This window comes from Homalodisca vitripennis, unplaced genomic scaffold (assembly GCF_021130785.1).
Source record: "Homalodisca vitripennis isolate AUS2020 unplaced genomic scaffold, UT_GWSS_2.1 ScUCBcl_57;HRSCAF=856, whole genome shotgun sequence".
NCBI lineage: Eukaryota > Metazoa > Arthropoda > Insecta > Hemiptera > Cicadellidae > Homalodisca > Homalodisca vitripennis.
The window spans coordinates 24555-48583 of NW_025776193.1; the positions used below are offsets into that span (position 1 = coordinate 24555).

At 33.4% G+C, this 24029-nt stretch overlaps 1 long non-coding RNA gene across 1 annotated transcript in view; it reads left to right on the forward strand.

The window, feature by feature from the left end:
• Positions 1-225: 225 nt before the first annotated feature.
• LOC124370253 overlaps positions 226-24029 on the forward strand; it is a 37124-nt gene continuing 13320 nt past the window's right edge. Inside the window, exon 1 of the long non-coding RNA XR_006923174.1 lies at positions 226-310. This is a non-coding gene — a long non-coding RNA (uncharacterized LOC124370253). The remainder of the gene's footprint in view (positions 311-24029) is intronic.

A 24029-nucleotide genomic window follows, 5' to 3' on the forward strand; every position in this document is an offset into this window, starting at 1 on the left:
AATACAAACCGAGTAGGTGCTATACAAACATATATATTCATACCACTATGCTTAAAACGAATTAAACAAAACAATAAATCTCAAGAGTATCGCAGTTCGTATGACAGAAGTTTAACAAAACCAAAACAGTGAACTACAAAATTGCATGGGAAAAAACCGAGCCCTTTTATAAAAAAAAAAACAGAAAAAATACACCAAGAGTTTTTCTTTACTAGCCTGCCTATATGAAATTACAAATTAAATTAGACTGTTTAGTTTTGTAAGTGGAAGGTTGGTTTTGATAAGATTGATGTATTGGCCTATATTGTAGGTTAGTTTTATGGGGTAGGGTCCAATAAGCGGACCCGGTTTTTTATATCGAAATTGGCAAACGATATTACTTAATCATAACCATCGATATAATCAATCGATACTGATGAATTATTTTTAACAACTTAAATAATCTATATGAACAGCTGTAAACACTTTCAAATAATACAATTAAGGTAATATTTTAAATTTCACGTAACATTGTGTATTGAAATGGCCGTCAATCTTAGGAAGCTTCACGAAATTGCTTTAAAAGACGATAAAATATGTTTTTTATGGCTTCAGGATGTTGGGTTAGTACCTAAGAATCCATTATGTGATATTTGTGGAAAGGTAACAAATGTAAACTGTCAGAGGAGCTAACATGGTCGTCTTCAGATGCAAAAAAGAAGGTAATGGTGGACACAACTTTAGTAAAAACGTTTTCGTTCTGTTTCATCCTAGTTAAAGTTATGAGTTTCCCTGATTTTGGTTATGTTCATTTATTATTTGTTATCATTAAATTCACATTTTAATTTAAACATATGATTGTTATTACTTTTATATCGATTGATAGTCTATGATTCGATATGCGAATATTAGGTATCGATGATTATATTCTTCGATATAAAAAACCGGGTCCGCTTATTGGACCGTACCCATTTTGGTACCTTGGCATTATCTGGAGGTCACTATTTTTGAAAGAGTTATTGTTACCGGGTATCTAAAAACTAGGCTACTCTTTATTAGAAAGTACAGACTTGAATTGTTTTACTGTGAAAATTACATGCAATTGTGATGATCATTTCTTATTTTCTGCACCCCAAAAGGAAGCATGTCTGTGAGGAGGATACTCTGTCCCTATCTGACAAAAACCGATTTTTGTAATGACATGTAATTTTTACAGTCCAAAAATAGTGGCCTCTAATAATTTTAGAGTACTAAACTTAGTCTTTTTACTAAGATTTTAGTTATAAATATTTGCTTATTTTACTCTAGGTCTAACTGTACCTTTCAATTTAGAGTAGCCTGTTGAATTAGGTTTATTAGTTTAATAGTTATTAGAATGTGAAATATTTTCAGATCAAAAGGTAAGATACCCAAATTTTAATTTAACCCTGGAACTGGTAAGTTTTAATTAAGATCCATTTTTCTCACCATGAGTTCAAACTTTTGCATATTACAATTGGGTGTGGCTGCAGTATAATAAGCGGCCAACAACAGAATGATATGGAATCATCTATATTCATGACCATCTAAAGGACTGACAGTAAAATTTCGGACCAAATAACTTGCAATCTGAAAAAAAACAGATTCGGAAAGTTTTCAATCTTAGAAATGAATGTGTAAATATTACTATAGGCCTAAGTTATAAATTAAAATATAATATATAATTATACAACAAAATATTAACATTTACTTACCTTTTTTATTGTCAAGGATAAACATGACTGCCTGTGAAAAAAATTACACGTACGTCAAAATCAAATCAAATCAAAATGCTTTATTGCCACAACACATTATACAGAAATGTATGTACATCGTCACAATACAATACATTGCAAAGCTTTTACTTAAGTAAGATATTCATGTACATTAATTTAGACTATTTTAAGGGCTTACAGTGATCAATGAATTCATTTACAGAGTAAATACTAATATCTAATAAAAAGGATTTAATCTCCTTCTTTTAAAACATGAAACAGATAAACTTTTTCAAGCGCTCAGGTAGTAAATTAAACAACTTGATTCCTATTTCAAAAGGGCTATTGATTGTTCTTTGGAAATTACATTGACTAATTCTGAAATGGCTATTGTATCTTGTGTTATGCTCATGAACATGACTATTTGTAAGCAGACTATGGGAATACATTTTTACATACATTATCTGTAGTATAAAATAAAGAAGGTACAGTAAGTATTCTTAATTTTCTAAATAAAGGTTTACAATGTGTTTTTCACACGAACGTTACATATAACCCTTATTGCCCTCTTTTGTAAAATCAATAACTTGTTGGCGTGACTATCATTTCCCCACACAACTGTAGCATAAGACAAGTGGCTCTGAATATGAGAAAAATAAACTAATAATAATACTTGTAGATTCACAATAAGTTTTAACCTCCTAAGCATAAAAATACCTTTAGAAACTTTACTACACAAAAAAATCAACATGAGCATTCCATTTTAAATTAGACTGGACAATAACACCTAAAAACTTTACATTTTGCACATTTTGACAGTTACTTAAACTAAAATTCAGATTTTGAGTTTTATCTCTATTCAAACAAAGTATGTTAGCTGAAGTCCAATCTTCAATGACTAAATTACATTCATCGGAAAGACTATTGACTAGATTATGGTTACAACAAGAGATCTGAAGGGCCAAATCATCGGCGTACATAAAAGTAGTTACAAGATTGTTTATAATTGCAGTGGATAGGTCATTAACATAGATTATAAACATTGTGGGCCCTAGAATTGAACCTTGCGGTACACCTGTCATCACAGGTAGATAAGAAGAAAATTTGCCATTACAATACACAGTTTGAAGCCTATCAGATAAATAGGATCTAAAAAAGTTTAACTGCTCTTACATCAAAAACCGTAATATTCTAGCTTATCTACCAGTACACAATGTGAAATAGTGTCAAAAGCCTTTGACATATCGTAAAATCTGCCTAAGACACTATTTTTTATCATCTAGACTATAAATACATTTTTTCATAAAATCAGTGATGGCAGAAATTGTACTTTTGTTGGTCCTAAAACCATATTGATTATCAAGAAATAAACAATTACTCTCAAAATAATCAACTACTTGTCTATTTAACATCACCTCAAAAACTTTTGATACAATAGTAATAATGGAGACAGGACGGTAATTATCATAATCAGATTTTTTTCCTTTTTTGTACAAAGGCACAACTTTGGCATACTTTAAACACTGAGGAAAAACACTGTTGTCAATACATAAATTAAACAGGTAGGCTAAAACTTCCACAATATATGGTGCAGCTATTTTTAAAACATCTGAATTAAGACCATAAACATCTAAGCTTTTACTATTACTCAAAGTAAAAAATTGCACTGTAAACCTGTTCTACTAAGACATTTTTAACATTAAACATAGAGGTGGCAGGAGGCCTACTTTATTTTATCTAAATAATAATTGCACATCATTATTGTACATAGGAACATTATTAACAAGAGATATCACATTATTTACAAAAGAAATATTAAAATTCTCAGAGGACAATTTTGAGAACTCCTTATTTACAGGTGGTAAATCATTATTATTTAGATTTTCCTTTTCCTTAATAATAGACCAAATAACTTTAGGTTTACTATTAGCCTCCATCACTCTTTCACAGTTGTAGGCAAGCTTAACTAACCTAACTTTGTCTTTGTAACTTTTTTTAAGACCCAGATATGTATTTTTATCAGATACCAGACCAAACATTTTTAAAGTTATTGTAAGACGCAATACAACGCTCCTTCAGACTTAAAAGTTCATTGCTATACCACTGAGGCTTACATTTATTCCATGATTTGATTAAAATATAGACTGTGGCAGACGTACTAGTGCACATCGGTTCAGTGAAGCCACTCAAGATCGCTCAGAATAGAGCTGCAGTGAAGGTGTTAATAGGACCACAAGTCACTATTCTTGCTGCCATTAGTCAATAACAACATACATGATTTATAATTTTGAATTTTTTCAAAACAAAACATATTTAAAGTACTCTTGACCTGTTAACTTCCCAGGGTAGACATGTTTGATAGCATTTAAAAAGTGCACGAATGGATCACCACCAATAATCATAATTTCTCGTCTATACACATATTCTGCAAGATGATTGACAATGCACTCACTTATGAGACCATTTTTTAAAGATTTCTTTGTTTATAAAAACATTTGGAGCTAACATTTGCATATTCATCGCCATTGTTCTTGTCGTTGTCACTAACCATCTCCTACATTATTTACGAAATAACAACAGCTGGTAATGATGTCACTAGCAACAGCAGGTAATGACGCCACTAGCAACAGATGGTAATAACGTCACTAGTCTAAGTAAAGAAAGCTGGCAACGATTAATTATGAATATTTATAGGTGAAATGTTGTATTTGATAGTATCGGTATTTAAAATCGATAATCATCATCTGAACAGGTTGGTGGCCGCTTATTATACTGAGATGTTATCATGGTGTATCATGGTGTTGGTTTTTTTTTACTCTTAAAGGCTATTATTATGGCTACTTTGGTATTATCTAAAGGCTACTATTTTTGGAAGACATTTTCTTATCAGGATCTTAAAAATCTACTTTATTATAAAGAACAAAATATAAGTTACTGTGAAAACTACACAGGATTATGACAATTGGTTCTTGTTTTCTGCCTTCAAAAAGGAAGCGATTTCGGCAAGAAGTTCATTGTCCCTATCTACTAATAATGTAAACCCCAAAATATTGACCTCTGGATAATATCAAAGTCTATTATAGCTAAGTGGTTTTTATAATAATAAAGACAAAAAATGCAAAATAGGTGTTTTGGGTCTGATAAACCTATATAAGAAAATCACTGATCCCATCAACTTTCATACAAACCAACCACCATTAATATAAAGTGAGCCCTCCCTCCGCTTTACCACTGACCAATGACTCTCATAAGTGTACAACAGACCACAAAAATCCCTAACATTAGGCACGTGAAGGAATGAAGCCTTGATTCCAAGGCTAAGTTTGGAAAAAGGTATTTTAAATGCTTACTTTAGCTTTAGATTGTTCTAGGCTACATGACTAAAGTAAAAATTATAAAAAGTTTTTCAACGTAATTGCAACTTTGAACATTCATAACTCTGAAACTTGTGGTCCTATTAACACCTTCACTGCAGCTCTATTCTGAGCGATCTTGAGTGGCTTCACTGAACCGATGTGCACTAGTACGTCTGCCACAGTCTATATTTTAATCATTTAAGTGGCAAGAGCTGATTAGATCAGCATTATCACTACATGTAAGACGTGCAAAGAGGTAAATTGATAGGCATCATAAATGTATACGAGAAATGCATGATCCGATCTCATCGCTATTGTTTACAAGAAATTCCAAGTGCCTATCTCATCGCATTGTGTTTATCAATTATTATTAACCATCAGAGATTTTTATTATAGTAAACAGTTTTTATATAAACCATTTTTTTGGAAATCGTGATAAACTTCAAGGAAATATTACATTATTTACCAGTTTCAATTAAAATTCAAATTGTACATACAAGATGGACTGAGTGTGTGTTCCTACTATGCTGGTAAGATGTTATTTTTGTTTTTAAGAGCTATAACTCTATCGCAGTCTACATATTATCAGGATTTTGTTTATTGCTCTAATTGTTTAATTTTTTCTTAGACTTTATGAAATATCTCAGTATCATTGAAGTTCATGGTCAGAGTTGGCAATAAAAGTTGCTACATTATTAATGTATTCTGCTTGTCATGCTAAACAAAATGATATATGGTTTATAGGGGGGAGGGGGGGTGTAAATCACAAATAACTATGTTTTTTAATAAGTGAAATAGAAATGACATTTTGTGGTTAAATTTGTGTACTGTGCTTCATGTTATCTGAGTGTTCTGTGGTCAGAACCAGCTTAGTATATCACCGACAACAATTACGTGCCTTCACTGCCACATGGATGACAATTGTGTCTATTACTCAACTTGCTTATGTTTGTATGATTACATGAGCAGTTAAAATATCAGGAAATTAATTAATTCCTTTGTAATTGGTTATCTTGTTTTGTCAGAGTGAGAGTATGAGTTCATCTTGTAATTGTGTGTTATTGTGTTATGTGATAGAAAGTATTCAGGTGGTTAGTAAGTAAATTCTACTTACGTACAAAATTAGAAAGTTATGGTTACCTTAGTTATGCTTATTTATTAAATTTATTTTTTTACACTATTTAATCATTTATAGAAGTTTGGATAAATTTGTTTCTATTATTTTCAAATTTATTTGTATCTACAACGGTAACAATATTTGTGTTACTAACCTATTACAATATTGTCCTATACAAAACAGTATAAGATTTTTAGGGAATGAAAATGAGAAATAATGAATTTTAGAACATAGTGGAACTAGGCTACTTTTCTTGTGAGATAGTAGGAAGTATACTTAAGTGAATTTACAATTTTCATTGGCTTTGACATGTTTTATTTCCGAGATAGTCTGAGGCACTGGTGATCAGACCCTTTAGAATCTATCTTTTAGCGATAGGCACTACCTCTAGGGATGTTTTTTTCGTTAGTGGGTGGTATTTCCTCTACCTGCTATAGTCCACGCTGATGGCTGAAGGCACTTGTATCAGGCGGGTATGAACTGTTATTCTCAGAAAGTCTAAATAATAAAAACATACATTATTTGGTACATACTTCCTTTATGCCAGCATTATTGATATTTTATGTATCCAGTGGGCTCCCATTAGCTTAAGCCCAGAGGGGTTGAGTGGTAATTTTTGGAGAATTTTTTTAAGTCTGGCAGCCTCTGGTAAACAGGTAAAGTTTTTACAGAAGTTTTTTCAAGGTTTTTCATTTGTTTTTTCTGATATCTTATACTGATATAGGGCCTTATGACATAGGAACCATTCATCTGTCTTTCTTGCACATTTGAGAAGTTTTGTTTTTAAGTGTTTCTAACCTTCCACCAAGGCATCTCTTTCTTTTGCTTATTGCGTCTTAGGGGACAGTTTATTTCAAAAGACCACCTGACACCAACCACAGATGTAGAATAAGGAAATTCCACGGTGTGAAAAAAATTACTATAATTTTTTATGTTACATAATTTCATTATTTGCTATTTCCATCCTTTGAAACCTTTTATTGGGTTTTGTACAGGTGGATGATAGCAATAGGTTTATAACGCAAAACATGTCTTTTGCCACTCTGCCCATGAATTACTACTATCTCTGCCTCAGTCTTAGTAAATCAGTAAATGGTCTGAGTGTGACATGGATTACAAAAAATGTAAAAATAGGCTGTTAACATATTACCAGGGACCCCCAAGATACCCAAGGAAATTTTTGAGGCCCCATGAATTTCTTCAATATAAAATTATTACAAATAGACCATTAGTATCATCTTCGGCTTATAAAGAACAGACCTTGTTGGATCCGTAGATTTTGTGGCTCAGAATTTGAATCTATTTTCAACTTATGTTTATCACCTCATTATTATGAATTTAATTCACAATGTTGAGTAATTTTTATTACTGTCAGAATTTACTTGTTATGGCATGTATTTTTATAGTATGTTTTTTGTAATGTATTTATAATCGCTGTTTCCCTTGTTTGCTATTTCAACATGGCAACAGATTTTAGCATTGGATCCAATAATTTTTTAAAGGCATACATGATTAAAGATATGTTCTTGAAGTGTGAAAACATATCTATTTGATTAAATGTTGCTGCAATAACTTAGCACTTTAGAGATACAAAAAAAAGTATAATTTAAATTAACTAAATTTAGAAAATACTCTTCAGTACACCCCGCTGTGACTTATGTCGATCGAAGAGCCTCATTGTACAAATGCACTATAAACAGTCGCGCCCTTGCCAGAGCACCGTGAGATTTAGTTTCTGATATTGAAAACATTAGAAACCTGTCTTGTTAGATCAGGGGTGCCCAGCCCCCCAAGGGCAATGGCGCATGCCCCCCCCAATCAAAGTGTGTAATGCCCCCCCCCCCAAAGTACCCCAATACCCCAACCCTTTAGTTTTTAACATTAGTCAGTGTATGACAATAAAATTCACATCTTACATTCTAATCTTCCAAAGGACATCATTTACCTTTGGTCTTGTGAGGAATTCTTTCTGTTTTCATTATTGTAAAAAAATATATACCACTGTTTATTATCTTTTTTTAGAAATAGAAATAAAGTATCTTTTTGAATTTTGATATAATTTTTTGAACACTAGCAGTGCACCCGTTCTTTGTACGGGAGGACTAAAAAGTAGTAAACAATTATTATAGTTTTTTAATATTTATATGTTTATCAAAGTACTAGATTACATCAGGAATAGCTACATGACAAATATTTTAATAGGAATATTAAAAGGTTAGTAAGGGAGGCTTTGCCTTTTAAATGTTTAAGGTTACTTATAAAAAGTTGAATAATAATATCATTGATAATTCTTTATTGCAAAAGAATATTGCATAGCAACTTTGGTAAACATTCATACAATTTTGGAACGTTTTATAAAAAGTTAGATTCCAGCCAAAAAACCAAAAAAGGATTGAAAAAGAATTGAAGAACTGAAGGTTAAGGTTATCAAAGGTTTAAGGTAATGAAATAATAGCACTTCAATCTTCAATGATATGTCATTTTAAACACTTTTATTTATAAGTAATTATACTGTAGTTCCAATAGCAATTATAGTCACTAGTTTAGTATGTTGCTGTCATGAAAACAATGAGATACAATTTACAGCTGATCATACAATACAATCCAAATAGTACAAACATATTATAATCCAAATAGTGTTGTAAATTTTATTTCATAAAAAACGGCATGTATTAAAAAGTTTAATAAATGTATTAATTTTAATTTTGTTTCTATTATGGTGGAGGCATCATGTTTAACAATAACCAGAGTTTTCACAAGTGAATTGGAATAAACATAGCTGTAAATTAATATATAATGTTGGCAAGTTTAGGTATTCTAAATTATTATAAATTGGAACAGGTTGTTACTGATGTTGTGTTGTACGTTGTATTTACTTTTACATTACAAGAGTAAATAACAAAAATCTAACAAAATGTATCATTAAATGGTTTGATTTTTTGGAATAAAGATATCATCTGAACAAGTACATTTTGTAAAATTCTATCTACTAATACCAATAACAATAACAACTTTTACAAAAAAGAAAAAAGTAATAAAACATTACAATAGTTACTTGATTACTGTGTGTGGTAAATAGGGTGTAAAAATTTGAAAGGTTGAAATTGGCTTCATTTGATACTTTTCTTAAATTTTTGACAAAAGAAGTTTTTTTCTTTGCACACTTGAAAGTGCAAACCTGTTTGATGATTTCTTCATTTGAGATCTGTTTTAGAATTTCTTTCTCGCAAGAAAGAATGAGCAAGCTTGAAAGCCAAACTATCCCCCATGGTGCTTCTTAGACGATTCTTAACTATCTTCAACCGACTCATAGTTCTCTCAGCAGAACAACTTGTGACTGGCAGAGACAACAGTATCCTATAAAGTATACTGAGATGAGGGAATCCTGATAGATTCAATAGGCAACTGTATGGTCTAATAAATCCTCTTTTCACCCAGTCGTCAACATTTTTCTTTTTCTTGAACTTGTCAGTCACTGTAACGTCCTCCTGTTCTTCATCTTCATCATGGTCAGAACTTAAACTATCCTCTGGGTTAGCAGTACTGGTTCTCTCTGATTTCTTCTTCTCCAGACATGACATCAGAAATATCTATGTCCAAGTGAGTAGCTTTGTAAACATCAATGAAGATGTCTAGTTTCATCTACAATTAATTCCTTGTCTAGATTGTAGTATTCACAAAGATTCTCAATTGAAGATGGATTAACATTTTAGGGCCTTTTTTCTTATCATCTACCATCTTCAAAATTCCATCATGAGAAAAATATCCCATCTGCGACACCATAGCCAGAGAACTTTCTGGAAAATCTGTCATTTAGCTGGTTGTAAGAAGAGTCTAGAACGTTGAAATAAATATCAACCTTTACTTTCTTAATAGGGTCTTCTATGCATTCCTCAATTGCCAACTCGTCCATGAATCTTTTCCTTTTTCTGATTCGTTGTCTGGTGGGTAAAGAAATGTTGTGTTCTTCAGCAAAGGAAAGTAATGCCACTTTCAATCTTTTCCCACGCCGAATCTTGGCGCATGAACGCCAGTTTTTTCCTGTGTTTCTTTAATAACTTTTGGGACTATACTGTAATCAATGGTAGGTGACTGAAAACAAATTGTTATGGGAGACAATATTTTGAACAAAGAAGATGCTATGTATATTGTGCTTATATTTTCAAAATCTGTCATTTGCTTTAGGAGGCCTATTGCTTTGGCTTTGGTGTTGTTGTCAGAATTCTTGTCAGTCGACAAATCTTGCAATGTATCTCTTATTGTTTCAAAACAACTCACAATGGTTTGAAGGGCGTCAGTTTTACTCGACCAACGAGTAGTCTGTACTCTTTTAAGCGTCTCTTGCTTCTTTTTTTCCCCCTTTTCTAGATTTTCGAGCAAAAGGTGTGGTGTGGCCTGACATGAAAACATACAAATCTTCCAAGAATGAAAACAAATTCCTCATTTGGCAGCATATATCAAGGGACTGCTCTACAACAAGGGCGAACCTGTGAGAGCAGCACCATACATAAAAAGCTTTAGGGTTTTCTTTTGTGACTAGTGATTTGAGAGACCTTTGAACTGCCCTCTCATGTTCCCTGCACCGTCCATACTCTGACCCACTATACCTTTGGGATCAAGGTTTAGGGACTGTTAAGCATTTCTTTAGCTCTCTAAACAACATTTCCCCGGATGTATCCCCCACTTGTAAAAACCTTGACCAAGCGCTCTTTTGGTTTTACGTTTGATATTGTAGTTTGTTAGTGTATCATCCATGTGCTCAATGTAGCGAACTATGATAGTGGTACATTCTTTTTTACTCACATCCTGGGTAGAGTTAGAGTATAATCGAATAAATGTTGGTTAAATTCACACTTGTTACAATTTTATAACTACCACGTCACTCATTGTATTGATAAGATCAAAATTTCCTGGTAAATTCAAGAATTAGATCCCAGTCTTACATTAACTCCCAGTCACTCATTATCAGCCTTGCGATATCAATAATTTTTTCAAGGATAGAACTCTCGCATCTGGGGCTCTATATTTTTTTCAAGTCTAAATAACCCTAACAGCTATTTTTCCTTCTTCTAAAACATCGTTTTTTGCGAAAGGCAAATCATTTCCTCACTCAAGTAACTACAACAATCAATGACAACTGACAGGACTTCTCGTTTTGGTCAACTACTCTGTTACATTGTTGAGCAAGGCTCGAATCTATTCTCTTTTGTGAGATCCATTGAATTCTGGCAACCTCTGCAGATATATGATTTTTGGAAGTCTCGTGGAGTAAAAAAATCTCTTTCTCCTCTATGCTCTGTCCACCCTCTGTAGCCGGTTGTTCCCCATACAGACCGTTCAGTTGGAAGTGCAAAATAATGTGCAAGGCAAACAAAATTACAGCGTCTTTTTTTTACTGTACACTAGCCACTTCCTAGGTTTCACACTGTTATTGGGCAATATACAATTTTTCCACAGAGGATTAAATTTTCTTCCACCCGTTTGAAGGAAAATTCTATTGATGATAAGTCTTGATTTTCCAAATTTGAGCCACATTTATGTCTTCAGGAGAGAGCTTGAGGTTAGCATATGAAGCTGGGATCACTGTGATCTTCATTAGATGAAATATCCGAGTCTGGTTCATCTACATCACTTGTTCCAAAATTGTCAGGTTCCTGTTCTTCCAGTTCTTTGGTTTGATCTACAAATATATACAAAATTTGTTTAGTCTGTGAGAAGTTATTAAGCCCTAAGCTAATAGGTTTTAAAATTCTCAAAAAATGGTAGGGCCTATTGCCTATAACTTCCAACATATGCTGAAGAAAATTAACCCTTCTATGCACGCCAATTCTATGCTCTACCCGTCGATAGATAAACAACCAAGAAGCCTCTGAACTCTAACGGGACTTTGGCGAACTACAACAATATTCAGACAGTGAAGAACGTCAAGAATGTTGTACACGGTTTATATTTGTATTCAGTATTTGGGTCAAACTATTTGGGTATATAACTATTAGGCCTATGTTATAACCTAACCTAACTCCACAGAGTGCTGAACAGTACCAAAATACCTATAAACAGTGAATACGGCAGAAACCAAATCAGACTTTGGTTTGACTCCTCAGAATACAAAGCTTGGGTAAGTTAGGCTATACCATACATTTTACAAGATATTATGTTTTTAGGTAGGTTGGATACATAAAGGCTTAGTATTCGTGTTAATCGTGTTTGCCTCTATAAAACAATATAACAGCCTGCGCCCTGCGCCTAGGCCTTAGACATATTAAAATTTTGACTAAGTAAAAACCGTTTTTGCCCCTTAGGTTTACATTAGTTAGTTATTACAAAGTTAGGCCTACCTTTGTGTTTCTAGTTCAGAGTCTGTGACTTCTAGTAGTGGTAGAGTAATTGCATCAGTCTCGATCTCGCTGGTTAGATTTATCTTGGAAACTTTCTGATGTTGGCTCAAAAACATCTTCATCTTGGTCTTGGGTAGGCCTACTCGTCAAAGTATGAGGGATGTCATCCAGGGATGTAGATTGGCTTGGGCTTGAGTCTGGAACGTATTTTTTGCCATGGGCCGTTGTCGACTTTTATTTCAACCACTTTATAATTGATTTTTAAATTGTTCTTAAACTTGTAACTATGTTTCTTCTTACAGTGATCCAACCATTTGTCTTTGCGATGGATCGTGTTGCACATCACTTCTAGGCATTTAAATTTGTACAACGTTTTTGCTCTCTTAGGCATCTTTAGTTTTAGTTATGAACAAATCTCAAATCTACAACATAACATAAGACATACCATACGCATAACAAATACACGCACATTCAACCTTCATTAACGTCTGTATCCGAGAGCTTCTTCAAACGAGACAGTTTTGTTCTGTTGCAATAGGTACTCAAACTCAAAACTCACGACTCACATTCACATCAGTACATCACTAACGGCTGTGATGTGACTGTGACAGACAGCAGACGGCAGACAAGACAGTGTTTGCCAGTTGAGCCACTGCCAACCTAATCGCCCTAAACAAATAAAATATTTCTCTTAAGGATTTACACGGAGATCCTGGAGTTAGTTTTAAACGGCGGAATAATATTTAGCTATGGCAATTTCGATCTTGAATCTTGATGATATGGTTAAATGATTAATCAGTACTTTTTAACTTAACTGTTGAGTATAATTCTCATTTCTCTGGTTATCGTCATGGTTTAAAATGTTAACATAAAAAAAAATCATGCCCCCCCAAACAATTTGATGTGCAAATTGCGCCATGCCCCCCCCCTTCTGGGCACCCCTGTGTTAGATGAAGCAAAGCTCGTAGCAGTATTATTTAGTATTGAACATTAATTCAAACAAGTTAGAAACTGAGCAATAGAGATAATAAGAAAGAAAATGTTCTTTAACAATGACTCTGGAGAAGAAAACCTCTTAAATTCAAATAAATCTTGATTCAAAGTAAAAGTGTTCTTACTTATGCTTGATTTATTATCAATGGAAATTTTATATATGGCAAATAGAAGTGGCAAATTTAAAATCTTATATCACTCATAATTTCTCCTCCCATAAATGTTCATGTTTTGAGTGATGCCAATATTGAGTCTATAAATCGGCTTGCAATGACATAATAAAATTATTTCATAAAGATAGTTCACCAGAAGAGTTGAGAATCTAATTTAAATTATTGAAAAGTTGTTTGTTGAGTTTTGAAGGATAGGTAGGAATAGGAATAAATTGTGCTGTCACTCACTATACTAAGCTAGATTTCAAAAAAAGTTTCTCACAGATTTGTGTTTGTTCATGGTCTTGGCTATACTAACTTTAATTAGAATGAACGTGAGCTTTTAACTAAGGCTCTAATGAAAACCAAAATGAAACATACAATGAGTGAAGATAGGTTAAACCATTTGACTGAGTATGGAGTATGACATTGTAAAGGCTTTTAAAGTTTTGATGACACAGTAAGATGACTGCTAGAAAAAAGGTAAAACAGTAGTAATATAAGAAGCATATGTATTGTATGCAAACTTTTAATTATTTTAATATAAGAAGCATATGTATTGTATGCAAACTTTTAATTATTTAAGTTTATTGTATTTAAAATGGTTATAAAAAATAAAATAATTTAAAAAATTGTTGTATTTTCTTATTTAATAATAACACAAAATGTGTTTTCGATTTAGTTATCATAATATTAATTAATGTAAATTTCCTAAATTATGATCAAACAGTCCATTTTACTTATTTTATTCAAACTTATTTTGACATAATTAATGAACATTTGTTGTTGGGGCCCCTAAACAGGCATTCAGTCCAGGGTCCCAGTCCCTTTCGGCAGCCCTGCATATAACAATAAAATTTTCCACGTTCATTATTTTTTTTAATGCGTAATCAAATTATGTATTAAACATATTTTTAATTTGGTTTAGATAAGAGGTTGAGATACTATAGTAACAATAAATCTGCTGCAGAACCTTCTTTTTTGGAAATGAGACAGGTAATGGAATCTGTGACATAGGCTTTTCATTATCATTAAGCGGTAATTGTCAGAGGCCTGGTCTGCCATCAAGTTCTACTCAGACTACTGATTTAAGCAGTAAGATTGTAATTTCTACTCAGACTACTGATTTAAGCAGTAAGATTGTAATTTCTCAAATTAATGTCTGATCTATGAAAAATAAGATGAATTTACTTGATATTTTCAATAGCATCACCCAATATGACGTACTTTGTGTAAATGAACACTGGTGCACGAAGGATGAAATAAGGATGCAGTTTTCATAAGAAATGCATTGGAGCATTCCTTTTTTGTTGTAAATATTGATAATCCTAAGTTCTATAATTATAAGGTCATTGTTGCTGGAGATCTTAACATTGACCCAAGAGGGAGTGGCTTGAGTACTGTTGGGTTTCTTAACACTTTAAAGTGTTATGCCTGTTTCTGCCTCAATCTATCTTCGACTTGTGTGGAATCTTGCATGGACAATTTCATCTTCAACCTCCACCCTTCTTCTTATAGCTGCAAGACTGTACAACCCAACCATGTCTATCAGACCACTTGGGCCTGCTGCTGTATATTAGTTTCACTCATTTATCATCTTGTGTCTTCCATCTTCACCTTGTGATGAATATGAACAGGCTGTGTTTAGTTATAGAGTGCTGAATGATGCTAGTATAAGTAAGCATAGGTTAGCGAATATTGATGGGTATACATAGATTTTGCTGATAACCTAGATATGACTTTTAATTCTTTCATGAAGGTTCTTTCCCATAACTTAAATAATTGTTCTCCTTTAAAAACCAGATCTGTTAGAAATGTCAATATAAATTATAAGAATCACAAACCTAAAAATTAGTACACTCCTTTCTTAACCCAGATATGCCTGAATTAATTTTTTTTTTGTTTTTGTTTGTTTGACTGTTTATTTAGGTTTGTTATAAGCTATAATAATAACTAGTTATGACATTTAATTCGTAATAATTAGCGCTAACATTGAAAAAAATGGTGTCCTACATATAGATCAGTAGGCAAATGTTAACATGGTTACGGGCATTGATAAAAACTCATACATACACTCGATATTTATTGTTACATTAGATAGAAATTGTACAATTAAACATTTTTTAGGCATTAAGAAAGTTCTAGACTTTAGTATGATACACAATAAAAACATTTTACCATGAAGTCCAACATCACATTTATGGCATCGAGTTGTGCTTGTGCATTTTGCATGACAGTGTCCACACCGTATTTGCCTGTCCTGGGGGATAACATAATGGTCCAGACGATCAAATCTTGAGTCGATTTTACTTTGTTTTGATGGTCTGCCCGATTTTGAACTAGTTCCCTTTCCGTAACTTTCAAGGATATTGCAAGCAATTCTGCGTCTAAATATCAAGTGATCAAGTTTACCTCCACAATTTCAATGAAGTTGCCATGTGTTCTGTTTGGCACTATCAATACAATCAGAAATCAAGGGAAAGTACCACTTTTCCTCCCTAATTTGAATTCTGTATAGACTCATATTTTGATCACTTCTGTCAACCACCTCCCATTTTGTTATTATACTGGTTGATTAGAAATGGCTGTGGGATGTTGACATGTTTTTTTTCTATTCGAGAAAATCGTTTTACCTGAACTTTTGGTTCTATGCCAGAAACATTTGAACCAACAGTTACAACACTGTTATCATTCCATCGAGCAACAATGAGTTTTTTTTTAGGTTCAGTTTTGTATTGTAGTGTGTCCCTTTCTTTCTTTTTAATTGTTTTAGCATCTTCTAAAGGACAGTCACCTATTCTGTCTTCTCTCATTGTCCCTGTTGCTCTAATGTTTCTTTTTTTCAACTCTTGTAACAAAGGCAAACTTGTAAAGAAATTGTCAAAGAATAAAAAGTAAGAGAAATCACCATTTTTTCGAAGTACATCACAATAGTTTTTAGCACAACAGAAGCACCTAATCCAAACTGTTTGTATGCAGGGTCAATTGTTTGAGACTTTCCTTGATAAGGATCTTTCCAAACCACATACCGCTGTGTGGAAGCACCAACACATATTTTATAGCCATAAACGTATAGGCTTCCTCGAATAAACTGTTTTAGGCTATGCCTACCAAAGTATGGTACCATTGACTCGTCAATAGAGTGGTGCTCAACATGAGGAGCGTTTTTCAAAAAATGACTCGTTTAGCATATCAAATAATGGCCTAACTTTGGCATACTTATCTGCCTTATCAAGGTTTGTCATTGTCACAAACATGTAAATTGGTCAAAATAAATTCAAACCTATCTCTAGAAATAGGTTTAGCAACTAGTTTATTGTGAGTGTCATTACAGCTTTCCCAATACATTCTCCTTCGGGGTAGTTGAACGTAACCACTCAACAAAAGTACCCCGATAAAAGTTTTCAGTTCATCCTCAGACACATCCCCAAGTCTGTTACGTAATGCAGCATACCTGTTGGTTTTATCGACAAGAAGAGATATAATTCCTTCATTGAATAGTAAAAAAAAAACTGTTCCATAGGACTCAAGTCATTGTAAACGTCATATCTTTTTAGACCAGGAAGTCTCATCAGGGCTTCAAATCGACATCACACCAATAGGTTTATTTTTGGCATTTGTTTTCCCTCGAGTACTAGCGTGCACATTTTTTTTGTGATAGGCCTGGATCAAGTCTAGTCTGTTTTTCAGGGCCTCATCTATTTCGCAATCGATGTCAGTAGGCCTACTACTGTGTGGTTCGTCCGATATAGAATCTAGGCGTATGCTAGATATTTCTGCTGGTGCAATTAGTTGTTTACCTGGGAGATTGTGAATAGTAGTTATATCCTCCTCACCAGAATCCTCATCTGTAAGATCTTTCATTAGCGTTTGTTGGTGGCTGAATATATATATATATATTGATATCGTTGTCCTCTCCTACAGGAATTTCATCATTTTCTTCTTCCAGTAGAGTTAAAATATCATCCAATGACAAACTGAAAACCAACAAAAGAATTAGTTTTATGCATTATGATAACAAAAAATATAAGCAAAACATATAAATAATACAATAAAAAATTAAAATTCACCACCATAAAGTAATGTGTTATATTTGCCTACTGTCCTACATTTAGGACACCATAAATTTCAGCCATCCTATAAATCTGATATGAAAGAAAAAAACTCATAAACTTTGTACCAATGTAATGAAGTGTTTATTTTCTATCATACTTAATAGTTTTCATTACAAAAAGCTGATAAATAGATAATAAATTACTTACGTTTCATTGTTGGTGCAAGCTGAAGACTCCATAACTTATTTTGAGGTTAACTTAACTCCATCTACAGACAAACACAGTGCTCAACTAAAATGGCTGGTACACTATAACCTCAAATGGAACCTGTTGGAGAACTGTACGATGCTGCACTCTAGCAGAGAGTCAACAAACTACATGAAAAAATTTACAAAGTAAACATCTGTCATGTGGACTACATGTAGGACGCTAGGCACATCTGGGTTTAAAGAAAATTACGACTATTTTTAGATGTAAGACAAATCGTGATCTGTTAGAAATTCATAGGAAGGTGAAAAGATTTTGTTAAATACATTCTTAAATTACATAGCCTACTTAAAGCAGCCTGGAATTTCATCAATTCTGAAACTGGGTGTATGCCTAAGGAAAGGTTACATACTGAGCTCCCTATATCTGCTGGTGACTTAAATGATTATTTTGTAAATATTGCTGGTAATTTAAATAATGTTGATTAAACAATTCAAATTCAGCTAGTGACATGGATATGCTAAAAATTTCTGGCATAAAAAATCCCCAACTACTGGCTTTTAAATGGTATAATGTAAATCCCACTGACATATACAAAACTGTTATTAGACTAATCAACACCAAATCAGAGGATATATTTGAACTTTCAAACTTTTGTTTTTAAGAGTATCATAGAAGAAATACTTTGTACCTTAACATTTCTTATAAACTGGATGTTTAGTGTAGATGTCTACCCACAATGTTTAAAAACCACTGTAACTATGCCTGTGTACAAAAAAGGGGATAAATCTAATACTAATAATTATCGGCCTATAGCTTTAGTTCCTGTTGCTTCTAAGATGATAGAGAGTGTAATAAAGTCTCAAATTGAATATTATTTTGAACAAAATCATCTATTGTTGTCTGCACAATTTGGTTTTAGAAATAATTTGTCTACTGTCAAGGCTGTTGAAACTGTTGTGTATTTTATTATAAAGGGTGTTGAAAATGGAGAGAAATCAGTACTTTACTTCTTAACCTTAGCAAAGCTTTCAATATTGTACCTCATCAGGGTTTAGTTGATAATTTAAATTATTATGGAATAGAAGACAATGAGCTGTCACTGTTAAAGTGTTATCTATCAGATATGTATCAGTTGGTCAAAGTCGGTAAACAGAGATCCGATCTTGGCAAGTGGGGTTCCTCAGGGCTTTGTCCATTGTCCTCTTGTTCATTGTTTTTATTAATGATTTTCCAAATGTCGTGCCTAAAAAGAGTGTTCTCTATGCTGACGATATCACGTTAATGTGTTCACATAGACTTCCTGAAATTAATTCTTTGATGATAAGCTATATCATATCAGCTACAGAGATGAGGAACATTAATCTCTGATTTGCTGTCAACTGCTTACATGTGAATGAGAATGAGAGTAAGACTGAACATATTGGTTTTAGCTTAAGCAAAAACTCTCCAGACTTTGTCAATACATTGTTTCTGGGACAACAATAAAAGATTCTTGATATTTATATACCTTTAAAATGTAAAAAAATAGTAAAATAAAATTAAGAACCTCTACAAACAAATTTTCTTTGCATTTTTATTTGTTAACTAGATCTACATAAACATTTAGTGCATACTTTTACCTTTGATATGATGAGATAGAAAATGGGGTATGATTACGTTTGCCATGTTAGCTACAATGATCTGAAACCACTTTGATCAATTTTCAATCAGTCTTAAAATAGATATTTTTTCAGAAAAAATGTTTAGGTGGTCACGATCCACAATTGCACAATAACTGATATGCTTGAAATTTTAGGTTATATCTCAAGTTCATCAATCTAGGGTACTAAAAAAAAATCAGGGTTTCTGGTTGGGGGGATAAGAAGAAGAAGAAAAAGTACTTTATTTAAACAATTACAATTAACGTAACATTATAATCATCTGATAATATTTTCACTATAAAACAATGTTATTAAACCGTCTGTTTGGCTGGTCGCTACATTTAATATATATATATATATATATATATATATATAATATTTTCCATATTTATTCTGCTTTAGAAACAAACATATCTAAGTTAACAAAATCACAACAAACAAAACACAAAAAATCAGCTTTACACTATTGTATTATTTAAACTTAAAAAGAAATCAAAATAACAGCAATGTAATTTGTTGCTATAATTAGTTAAGTTGTTACATTTGTAATATTTGTATTTCCTGTTGAATAAAATGTAAAATCAATATATATATATATATATATATATATATATATATATATATATATATATATATAAATAAAGTACAGCGAATAAACTGTGTGTAAAATTAACTTTCGATCTTCTATATTTACATGCAAACTTATAAATAGCAAATATGGTAATAGTGGCAAAAAAATAAGATAATTAACAAAAATAATTGGAATGTTTGCAAATTTAGAGACTTTTTATAGACACGTACATGTTTTCCACGTAGTAATATAATGTTATGTAAAATATAACTAAATAAAATAGAAATTAATTTCATAGAAACGAAAAATTAAATTCATTAACAAGCTCCCACCTATATCTCCAAGCTAATGGGATATATTTGTATTTCCCTAAACTTTGCCAATCCATTCTGTTTAAATAGCAGTCATATTCATGTTTTGATAATGTACATTTTCTGAGATAATATTTTCTAATATGCGATAAAATCAGGCAGACCGCAACCTAGTGAAACACGTTCTCATTTTCATGCATGTTGCACAATGAACAAGCAAAGTTTGCTTCCTGCAACCATGGCTTGTAGTTGAGGTCAACAAGTTCGGCTCTGGGCTTTATTGCCCAAGATATAATACTGATATCTGTGTTATCAGTGAGGAATGACCTGTCGCCAAGGTCGATGTTGAGGGTCAGGTACTGTGAGTGGTACAGAGAGGTCCTCAGATCAGCGCGCCACGTGGTTCGCAACCCCTCCACCACGCCCCTCAGCTGATCCGCCACTCTCTCCTTCTCTATCCTTAGGTCTACAGTGATACCACACTTGCGGCCCAACTTTACCCATTCCTGGTACCAATAAATGCGTTTATTGATTATTTCCTTCACGAGAATTACAGGTAGCCGATCTTGAGCTAATGAAAAAAGTTTAGAAATATAATCAAGATTATAGTTTAATGTATAAAAGAGCAATTTTTCGAATTTTGTTTCTAAATATAAAATATAATTTGGCATATTAGTAGGGAGAGAGAATAATTTTTTAATGAAATATTTTTGAAACGACTCAACCTTCTCGTTTTCAAAGCATCCCCACACCTGAGTGCCATCACACAAACTAGATCGTATTATTGTATTGTAACACGTGTATTTACCACTCAATGGAACTTTGTTATTTTTTAATAATTCCCCCCTGATTGAACTGCAAATTTTGCTGATTTAAATTTTTCTTCGATGAATTTCCAGGATAAAATATTAAGACTAATTCCCAAATATTTATACTCATTCACCACCTCCACCCTTTTACCTTTGTATAACCATTTGTCATTAGCTCTCAGTTTTCCCCTTTTCCTAAAAACAACAACTTTTGATTTATTCAAATTTACCTGTAAATTCCAGTTTTTGCAATAAGTTTCCAATCTGCTGATCATGTGCTGGAGGCCTATGGCTGTAGGCGCTATCAGTACAATATCGTCTGCGAACATCGCCTCCAAAGCTGCATCCTCCTCCCAAAACATCCGGTAAATCGTTAATAAAAAGAAAAAATAATAACGGACTCAAAATGCAGCCCTGTCTGAGGCCCATCTGTGTGGCAAAACTACGGGTCAGCCCCTCCCTGCACCACACACTAGCAGACGTGCCATTGTTCAGGTGTTTTATAGTTTGTAACATCCGCGTCGATACTCCCAAACACGATAGCTTGTATATTAACGATTTTCTGTAGATAAAATCGAACGCAGAGGTGAAGTCCACAAAAAAACAATACAATTTTCCTGAATCCATTGATAAACTTAAACTTATCATAGGGGAGAGTTGCCTTGATTGGACCGGCGCGCCTTCAATGGACCACCGATATATTTTGAAATATTGGGGAAATTTAGGTTTGTTTAGTTGGCAACAGTCATAGTTCCAGAAACGTTCTACTTCGGCGCAGCTATCGCCATTACTGTATAAGCGTCTGTCAGTGAGTGGTTTTGTTTTCTGTATTTTTGCTGTTATGGTTTTAATTTCAGCGTTTCATTCAGAAGGATCTACTACATTCTTAACGTAAGTAACTCCAAATATGATAGTATCATAGGAAAAGTGTATCTATTTAGCTTTAAATTAATATAATAGCTAGGTGAATTTAGCAGACAGTTTAGGAAATTACGCGAATCTTCAGTAATTTGGTTAAAGTTGCTTTGATTGGACCTCACGGAGTTGTCTTTCAATGGACCGGTCCATCCTAGGATACCTTATTAATTTTGCTTATTACATGTATTTTTGACGTCCTTTCGGCATAAATACACAACTTTTAAAGTTTTTATTTATTACAGATATTGAACATGGAGAGAAAAGAAAGTACGGGCAGTGGTCTGAAGAGAACCTTCAGCAAGCTATTGCGGCCTATAAAAACGGGGACTATGGATTAAATGAATGCAGCAGAGTTTATGGTATTCCTAAAGCAACCTTAAAACGACATGCAAATCAAAAAAATTACTTCATAAATGAGAGAAAATCTTTAGGGAAGTTGCCGGTTTTCTCAGAAGAAATGGAAAACAATTTTGTCTGACCACATATTAAAATTTGAGGAATTCCTTCTTTGGTTTGACGATAACTGACATACGAAAACTTGCGTATGATGTAGCTGAAAAACATTCCCTTCCTCATACCTTTAATAAGGATAAAAAAATGGCTGGCAAAAAATGGTTCTATAACTTTATGGAACGCAACCCCCCCGTCTGTCTTTACGTAAACCGGAAAATTACATCGATAGCTCGTGCAAAAGGATTTAATAGAGAAAATGTCAACCATTTCTTTAACATTTTTGAAAAGGTTATGGATGACGAGAAGTTTGAGCCAGATTCAATTTTTAATGTCGATGAATCTGGTTTCTCAACAGTTTCAGAAGCGTCCGCAGAAGATAGTTGGCTTGAAGGGGAAGCGGCAAGTTGGCACAATAACCAGTGGTGAACGTGGGTGTAAACACAACAATGGTCGTGTGTGTTAACGCCGCAGGAGTCTACGTGCCTCCGATGATCATTTTCAAGCGCAAAAGGTGGAATGACGATTTGAAGGTTGGAGCCCCTTCTGGTAGTTTTGGTAACTATTTCAGATACTGGTTACATAAACTCAGAATTGTTTTTTGGAGTGGCTACGACATTTTACAAGTCACATAAATGTCAGTAAAAATAAAAAAGTACTTCTTTTACTTGACGGCCACACCACCCACAGTAAAAATCTTGAAGCTGTTGAATTTGCCCGTGAACATCGTATCATTTTGCTTCAAACTACCAGGGCACACTACACATCGCCTACAACCGTTAGATGTAGCGATATTTGGACCAATGCAGACATATTTTATCCAAGGTCAGGAATCTTTTCTTCGTCAGTAATAAGGGTGAAAAAATCCAACAGACCCAAATTCCACAATTATTGAAAGAGGCATATGGTCGGGCTGCTACAGTAGGAAATGCGGTGAGTGCATTTCAACACTCTGGGATATGGCCTGTGAATAGGCATGTATTTAAGGATTCAGATTTTGCACCTGCTGATGCCTTGGTAACCCATGAAGCGACACCTACTGCACCTGGACATTCTAGGAGTTCTTCATCCTGTAGGGCTGATGAAAATGTGACTAGTGTTACTCCTTCAGCCAAGAGCCCGGATTACATCTAAAGATAACTTCACAAAGGCTCTTATAGAAATTTCCCCTTTAACAGCACCAAATTTTTCTACCCACGCCGCAAGAGAAAAAGGGATACAGGGGCCCAAAAAGCTACAGTTCTTACAAGCAGCCCTTATAAATCTGAGCTTGAAGCCTCAAAAAATAAAAATAAACTTCCTAAAAAGGAACAAAAAACTAAGAAGGCGTTATTTAAAGACACCGAGGGGAAAAAGTAAACAAACGAGTGAAATTTATGTCACAGAACAAAAAACAT